Raw genomic sequence first — 7,390 nt, 5'->3', positions numbered from 1 at the left:
CTCCAGAATAGTGCGAACCACTGAATTGTGCTCTCGTTGCCTTTCTTCGAGGTAGATATGATCGTGAAGTGTATGATAAAATCTTGAATGCATTCTTCTAGGATTTTAACATTCCTGTCTTCTCGAATTTTAACATTCCTATCTCTCTTTGGAGGTGGAGGTTGTATTCTTCTCGGATAGCCATGATTCGTTCCGTTAAGCGTAGCGTGAAATCAATTGTTGATTTACGGATGGCTTCGAGAATATCTTCAAATTCATCGGTGTCATTGATGAAGGTTATCATGTCGTCGTGAGTGGATATGATCAGAATTTGATCTGAAGAAGAGTCCAGCTCCTCCTGATCTGGTTCGGATGGAGAATATGAGTTATCCAGAATGTCTTCATGTTGCTCTTCCTCGTCATCGTCGGTATAATAGTCGTCTGAAGATTCGTCTGATGAACGAGATTCTTCGGTATTCTGGTTCTTCACTTTGACACTTGCAGGGTCAATTTCTATATCCTTAACCCCTCAACCTTATCATTCTTCTTCTTGAAATGAATGTTTAAAGTGTGATCTTCTGTCTCAAGCCTCATTAATTCTTTGTGACGTTCCAGGTTTGGAGAGGGTATTATCGCAGTTTTTTTTACGTCTTCCATTTCCTCTTCCTCCTCAGGTTCTTCTTCTTCCTCTACTTCTTTACTGGGATCCTCTTCTTCCATTTCTGGTTCATCAGCAGACTGATTCGACATCCATCTCGATATCATTGGCTGGTGGTGGAGACATCATCGGAAGTGATCTGTCTAGGGGAAATAGTATACATCTCTGCCTGTCCAGAAAGATCGGTAGGTTGGTCAATTTTGAAGGTAACGCTCTCCCCATGTGATCGTAAAGATCAAGATTTGTTTGTACACATCAATGACGGTCCTAGCCGTATTCATGAAAGGTCTTTCTAACACTATTGATGTGTGTAGGTCTTCCTTAATGTCTATCACTACGAAATCCATTGGGTACAAGAATTTGTTGACTTTCACCAAGACGTTCTCAACTATGCCCTTAGGATATCGAATTCTGTGATCGACAAGTTGGATTCTCATTTTAGTCGGTGACAAGTTTCCTAACTCTAATCTCTTGTAGAGAGAGTAGGGGATTAGGTTGATACTTGCTCCAAAATCTGCCAGCGCATGAATGGTTCCAGATTGGTAGATTGAACACGGGAAAATGAATCGGCCCGTGTCTCCTAGCTTTTGCGGTAGAGAGTTTCTGAGTAATACTGAGCATTCTTCACTCAGTGGAATTTTGTTAGAATCTGGTATCCTTTCCTTCATAGAGAGAAGCCTTCGGATGTATCTCTTCTGGTTGGGAACTTTGGACATGGTGTCCAGGAATCTTCCATCAAGTTTGAAGGAATCAACTTGGATAGTTCCTCCTGTAGCCTTCCAGGGTAGGGTACATGAACTGGAGTTGCAGTGGGCAGCTTATGAGTATATGTTGATTTTTACTTGAGCCTAGCTGACCATCTCCGTGGTTCTTCTTCCGGGATTACGGAATCCATTTGTTTAGCTTCCTCTGTGTGGGGATTTTAGATAGTATTACTACGTAACCTTCCTTGTGGTTGGGTTTCAAGGCATTGTGATAACTGTTCGAGCTGCGTCTCTAGAGTTTTGAGCAGAGCCAAATAATTTCTCATTAGTATTTCTATTTGGTCTTGTCTAAATGCAGTTCTCTGATTTAGCTGTTGTTGTCCTTGAATGAACTGATTTAACTGATCATCAGCTCCGAGAGTGGGGTTAGTTACTTATGTAATTTGGGTGGTTGGGAAATTTTTCTCGACTGGTGGTCCAGTAAGTGGAAGTGGTTGATCGTAGGACAATTGAGATTGTTGGGCTGGATAAGGTGGGTAGCGATAGCGAAAAGGCTGGTTGTTTCGTTGAATTTGGTTAACCCTAGGTTGTTGATTGAATCCGAGATTTGGTTGACGAGCTGGGCATTGAACGTAACAGACTGAACCGTCAGGGTTTTCGTACTCAAGTTGATATTCTTCAGTGGGTTGCGGGTTGGTACAATTAACACAGGCCTGAGCCTGGTAAACTTGTTGCGGCTGCGTCTTCAATTCTCCTAGTTGTTTAGCTAGAGATTCCATCTTATCTGTGAGGGATTTGATGGCCTCCGTTTTATTGTTAAGTGCGGAGAGTGGTGTAGATGATGAATTTGTTTCGCCACTGTTCCAATCATGATGATGCATTGTCATGTTCTTGACCAACTCCTATGCTTTGTCTGCGGTTTGGTTCATCAGATTTTCTTGAGCTGCGACATCGATCGTCATCCTATGATTTACAGTAAGACCATTATAGAAGGTACAGATTTGAGCTGACCGTTCTAATTGGTGATTAGGGCACTTCTTCAGCAAGTATTTGAATCGCTCCCATGCAGTGTAAAGAGATTCATCATAACTTTGTTTGAAGTTAATGATGTCATTCTTGAGTTTGGTTTGTTTTGAAGGAGGGAAATATTTGGTTAGGAATTTAGTAGCCATCTCCGTCCATGACGTGATGAAATCTTTTTCCAGTCCTTCAAACCATATTTGTGCATGATGAGTGAGAGAATAGAGAAACAAGTATAGTCGGACTATATATTGTCCTATCCCTGGCTTTTTGTAGGAGTTCGAAGGAGATATGAATTTATCAAGGTGAGAGTTAGGATCGTCATTTGGTAATCCATGAAACTGGCAGCTATTTTTAATGAGCTGTATGATGTGATGTTTTAACTCAAACGAATGTCCTTGGATCTCTGAAAATCTGATCGGTCCTCCTCGACCTTCAATCGAGGATTTGGTGTTTTCTGCTAAAGTAACACGTAACGCCATTTTATTTCTGATTCGTTCTTCCTTGCGTGCTTTAGAGATTATTCCGTCTGGATCATGGACCAAACATTACAAAAAATATTGTATATAAATATTTCTTGCATGGAATAGCAGATTATCGAATTCGTAATTCTCCGTATTTATATCTTAGATACTCTTTTTTAACAACCATTTTACTTGCAACTATTATAACATATATATTATACATTTTTTGTTTTTCATCTCAGGAAGACTCAAAACTCAGGCACGACTTTTGATTTACATCTACACTGTAAGTAACACTTACACATAAATCTCATATAAACATAATATGTGTATCGTATATTCAAACATTTACTGTATATATCCTATCTAAAACTGCTGCTCTACTATATCAGAAAAATTAAACTCCTATTGAGTTTTTTAGAGTACACAGGTAAACTAATAAGAAATGATGTCAACACCATAAGAATATAATGTTTTAATCACATGTACATGAATTCTGCTAGCGATATTTTGTGTTCTACATATTTTACTTTTGTTGCAGCAGGTATTATTCTATTTCCTACTAGTCTGTTTTATATGTAGTTATTTCAACTATAATTTAAATGTTTTTACCCACATCAACACATTTGTTTTACCCTCATACCTGAATAAAATTCCTGTATATCTTATATCTATCATCCAGTGACAACCGACAGAGGCAGGGCTAATGACAATATTGGTGTGACGGAAACTTTCAGATGAAAACATATTAACAGCCACAAATGTCATTATTTAGCCGTTAGTATAGTATCTGTCATTTGTTTTTTGCTGTTTTTAGTTGTTTTGGTTTTAATACATGTAACTGCTTCATAAACTGCTATGTAACAAGTTAAATTATAATATTTTCAGTGCTAACACATTACGAAATTTTAGTATACCTAAAGGAAAACTTAAAAAAAATAAATACAAAAACTGAAAGTAAAGCAAATACATAATTTAATTATTTTCTATTCTAATACGTATTTAACAAATAAAAGAAAAACATTTTTGGCCTACAGTTATAAAATCATCAGAGCAAAAAATAAGCCTATAAGCAATTTTATGTGGCTTTCTATTCACAGTTTATTCGGGGGTAATTAAGTCATTGTACTTCCTGTCGTATAAAACCCTCACCAACCTTTACTTCATTCGTGCACACAACTTCAAGTGATCGATCATTTTCGATGTTCCTCTCCTTCAAATAAGAACAAGTAAGTAACTCTTCCATTTAACTCGCTGATATGACCGAAACGGACAGTTTTATTCATGCGGTGTCATTAGGTCGCAACACGTCAGAATCAGTCACCAAGAGGGGGGTACTGTTTTAAATTTATATTTAGCGGTGCCTAAATCGTACTACTCCTTATTATGAGTAAGGGAAGTATAACCTAGGGTCGTATTTTTAAGATATCAGTAGAATCGAACCTAAATTTAAAGCTTAAGATAGTTATAAAGAGAAGGAGCAGTGTTTACCTAATTTTGGGTTTTCCTAATTTATAAGACCGATAAAGTAAATAAAATTCGTAATTTAGATAAGGTTAAAGCAAGTGCATATTATGATTTCACCAGTTATTCTGCCGGGATTATGGAATGCTGACTCATGAATAGGTAGGGACCTTGTATTCATTACACTGGTCCTAAACACCCCTGTCGTAAGACATGTCACTGGGTAATGCGATAGGCTTGAAGATTCTGAATAGACAGCAACGTCCCTTACCCCCGACGCCCGTGCAGTTTGACTACAGGCATACACGTTCAGATGACTCATCCAATTGAGCGACTCGGTTGGGTGACGTATTAACATTCCACAAAGGTCTAAACTTTCTTAAGCATAATAGAATACAGGGTTTACCGTATCCAAGAGACGTGATGTGTTTCAATGCTTTAGTTAATGATTGGGTTTAATAGATAGTTATGCCCTTAAAAAGAGTTCAACCATAAAGAACATCATGGCCAAGTCAGGTTGACTTCCATGAACACGTTCGGTTATCCTAACAGTCCAATACTTTATGTGTTTAAACAAACAGTTCCTTAATTAACCAAGAATCCCTCAAGCGGGGTGCAATGTTTGAGACCGCGTTATGGTGAAGTGTACTAATCAGCACTGACTGGGTTCTATGGCCTTACTTAGCAGAGGTACAGCTTACAGCAACCGTTGTGCTTCAGCATGTACGAACGAAGTTTATATGCTTGGTGACTACACTAGCATGGTCTGGGATCGACAATGTACTAAGGGTCTAGTTAGATGTTTCACTATGAAAGAGTCCTTAGTCGGAATCCAAAGCTTGGTAGACTTACTACAATCGATGTGCCTCAGTCGATCTTGCGTGGTATCCGATAGACTTCTCTTACCAAGGGTGACACAGATAGTGTAGTGACCCGAACTTTTCCATGTTTATATATATTAAATGAGATTGATATTTACATGATTAAATGTTTCCAACATGATAAGCAATCAAACTTGTTAAGACTTGATTATTTGAAATGAGTTTTATATAGACAATTGACCACCCAAGTTAACCGGCGATTCACGAACGTTAAAAACTTGTAAAAACTACATGATGTTATATAAATGGATATATATATGGTTAACATGAGATTATGATAAGTAAATATCTCCATAACTATGTTAACAATGAGTTATATACAAACAAATGAGATTATTGATTTAAGAAACTCGAAAATGATATATATAACGATTATGGTTATAACAACGTCTTACTAAATACATATGTATCATATTAAGATATTGTTACACTATATTTAACATGATAAAATGATAATTAAGTAAATCATTAAGTGTGTTAACAATAAACTACATATGTAAAAACAAGACTACTAACTTAAGGATTTCGAAACGAGACATATATGTAATGATTATCATTGTAATAGTATTTTAACATATATATATATATATATATGATGTTAAGATATATTTATACACCATGTTATTATGATAACATAACAATTTAACATCTTATTTAAGTATTATAACAATGGATTAATTACATTTAACAAGATCGTTAACTTAAAGGTTTCAAAACAACACTTACATGTAACGACTAACGGTGACTTAACGACTCAGTTAAAATGTATATACATGTAGTGTATTAATATGTATTAGTACACTTTTGAAAGACTTCAAGACACATATCAAAGTACTTCTACTTAGCAAAAATGCTCAAAATTACATTCTCATTCATTTTCATCAACAATTCTACTCGTATGTACCCGTATTCATACTCGTACAATACACAGCTTCTAGATGTATTTACTATTGGTATATACACCTTTAATCATTCATTCTTAGCAGCCATCTTAGATTCAAAAATATGTGGAACCAGTATTTAACAACTTGTATGACTAATGAGCTAAAAACAAACTTAAGGATCTTTTTTTCTTTATAACAACTAATCCCGTTTTTATGATTTCACCCCATTTTTCCATCCCATTTTCTCATACTTACACTCTAAATTCTCTCTCAAAATACTCCTAACATCATACTTGATTATCTCCAAGCATTTTCACCATCTTTTAGCTTCAATTACAAGCTTTGATCATCATAAAAACAACCGTTCAAGAACACTTCAAGAAATCTTTCAAACTTGCTAGCTTACTTCCAATCTTGCAAATCCATTTCAAGTGATCATCCAATCTCAAGAAATCTTTCTTATTTATAGTAATATATCTTTCTAATTCAAGGTAATACTCATACTCAAACTTTGATTCAATTTCTATAACTATAACAATCTTATTTCGAGTGGAAATCTTACTTGAACTTGTTTTCGTGTCATGATTCTACTTCAAGAACTTTCAAGCCATCCAAGGATCCTTTGAAGCTAGATCTATTTTTCACTTTTCTAGTAGGTTTATCCACAAAACTTGAGGTAGTAATGATGTTCATAACATCATTCGATTCATACATATAAAGCTATCTTATTCGAAGATTTAAACTTGTAATCACTAGAACATAGTTTAGTTAATTCTAAACTTGTTCGCAAATAAAGTTAATCCTTCTAACTTGACTTTTAAAATTAACTAAACACATATTATATATTTATATGATATGCTAACTTGATGATTTAAAACCCAGAAACACGAAGAACACCGTAAAACTGGACATACGCCGTCGTAGTGAAACCGGGGGCTGTTTTGGGTTAGATAAATAAAAAATATATTAATATTTAAATTGGAAGTTTGTTTTCTGAAAAAATGATATTACATATGAACATGATACTATATCCAAAAATCGTGGTTAAACACAAAGTGGAAGTATGTTTTTCAAAATGGTCATCAAGATGTCGTTTTTTCGACGGAAATGACTACCTCTTTAAAAAATGACTTGTAACCTGTATTTCCGACTATAAACTTATACTTTTTCTGTTTAGTTTCATAAATTTCAGTTCATTATGATACCATAGCAACTTGAATCACTCAAAACGGATTTGAAACGAAGAAATGACGGGTAAAACAAAATTGGATAAATTTGCTAGTTTTAGCTACGAAAATTTTGTAACAAATCTAGACTAACCATAACTTAACTAACT

At 35.3% G+C, this 7,390-nt stretch overlaps 1 non-coding gene across 1 annotated transcript; it reads left to right on the top strand.

Annotated features, from left to right (window-relative positions):
* The first annotated feature begins 2,358 nt into the window (after positions 1 to 2,358).
* Positions 2,359 to 2,465, top strand: LOC139887027 (small nucleolar RNA R71). Its single transcript, XR_011772880.1, has one exon. It is a non-coding gene; the product is annotated as a small nucleolar RNA R71 (small nucleolar RNA).
* The last annotated feature ends 4,925 nt before the right edge of the window (positions 2,466 to 7,390 follow it).

Source organism: Rutidosis leptorrhynchoides, chromosome 1, assembly GCF_046630445.1.
Source record: "Rutidosis leptorrhynchoides isolate AG116_Rl617_1_P2 chromosome 1, CSIRO_AGI_Rlap_v1, whole genome shotgun sequence".
In the NCBI taxonomy this organism is placed as follows: domain Eukaryota; kingdom Viridiplantae; phylum Streptophyta; class Magnoliopsida; order Asterales; family Asteraceae; genus Rutidosis; species Rutidosis leptorrhynchoides.
This window is presented reverse-complemented; position numbering and strand designations above follow the sequence as displayed.